This window comes from Capsicum annuum, unplaced genomic scaffold (genome assembly GCF_002878395.1).
Source record: "Capsicum annuum cultivar UCD-10X-F1 unplaced genomic scaffold, UCD10Xv1.1 ctg81318, whole genome shotgun sequence".
In the NCBI taxonomy this organism is placed as follows: domain Eukaryota; kingdom Viridiplantae; phylum Streptophyta; class Magnoliopsida; order Solanales; family Solanaceae; genus Capsicum; species Capsicum annuum.
In genome coordinates this window covers 1-1413 of record NW_025892032.1, presented here as the reverse complement: position 1 = coordinate 1413, position 1413 = coordinate 1, and the positions used below count along the sequence as shown (strand labels likewise).

The window sequence follows — 1413 nt, the reverse complement described above, 5'->3', positions numbered from 1 at the left end:
CTATAAGCAGTTGACTTCATGTATCACAATCATACAGAAAAAAGAAGAGTTGGTCCAATTTTTTAAAAGCCTTACATCGATTATACCATCTATAAAATGTACCTTGAGACTCGCCTCTAAATTTTGGAAACAGATGTGATCATATGCCAGTGTTGCTAAATTCCAGTATCACATGGACAACATGTGTCAACAGAAAGATTTACTACTCGAAAAGAACCGTAAAACCAATTATTTTTCATATGCAGATAGGAGACATGCATACATCAGGAACTGCAGTTAGAAGTGCTCAAGTTTGGAGTAACCAATATAGGCCTTAAAGACCAAAGTAAATACATTTTATATATGAAAGAGACCAAAGTACTCTTTCAAAAATGAAACAGTGATTAGAAGTGCATTAGATGATCCTACATGCCTTTATTCTTTAACATGACTGGTTAACAGTGAGTCTGTTATTTGTTATTTGCATTAGCTATGACTCCAAATTTGAATGTAACTGAGACATGCCAGGAACGTAACTGAGAACACTTTGAAGGCCATCAAGAAAATTGATAAAATCAGAGTCGATAGGGAGAAGAGAGATTGCTAAGAGGTTCCTTAGACCGTGCTTCACTAATTTCCATTACTTTTTATTTATCATGTGGCTTTTCTTGCTATTAACATTACTCGACAAACCATACAGGATGAAAGGAAAGAAAGCCAAGGAGCAGAGAGAAGCAATGAAGGATCTCGAACAGAGCATTCACATAGTCAAAGCTCCTGCTGCACTAAACAAAAGAGCCATCACTTACACTGCCTGCCAAGGTCCCGGTTCCACAAAAGCAGTCGGAGGAAAATCGCATGGTGGAATGATTATTTTATTTCCTATACTCTTATGCTCTTAAACTAAAACACAAATCATTTCATGCTTATTTTTACGGAATGTGTAATGTTTTCTTTCCCCAACTTCCCGAATTTGTATGGTTTGGCAACTCAGTCTCTTGAGTATTGGAATACTCTTACACATTGATCAAAAAGTAGAAATTCTGAACTTCCCATATGAGGATTTGGATGAGTAACTGGAGCCAGATAATATGTCTTTCACAAGGTTCATACTTTGGATTTTTTCTTGCCGAGGATCTAACCGAAACAGTCTCTCTACCTCTGAGGTAGCGGTATGGTCCGTGTGCACTCTACCCTTTCAGACGGACATGTTGTTGTAAGGTTCCTTCTTTGTCATGACCATAAAAATATTGTGTTACAGCCTTCTGTTAGATATAGGCTTCGATTAAATGTGGATGAACGAGCATTTCTCGAAAAGCAATCTTTACAATCTTTTAAAACGACAGAGAATGCAAGATGTCATGAGAAAATAAAAGGCATAATGATCCTAAACTTGACACCAAATTATAACTTTGACCTTAAACTTTGACAATG

The 1413-nt window shown here is 36.7% G+C and overlaps 1 pseudogene; it reads left to right on the top strand.

Moving 5' to 3' along the window:
• The first annotated feature begins 507 nt into the window (after positions 1-507).
• On the top strand, positions 508-849 carry LOC124895322 (annotated as a pseudogene).
• The last annotated feature ends 564 nt before the right edge of the window (positions 850-1413 follow it).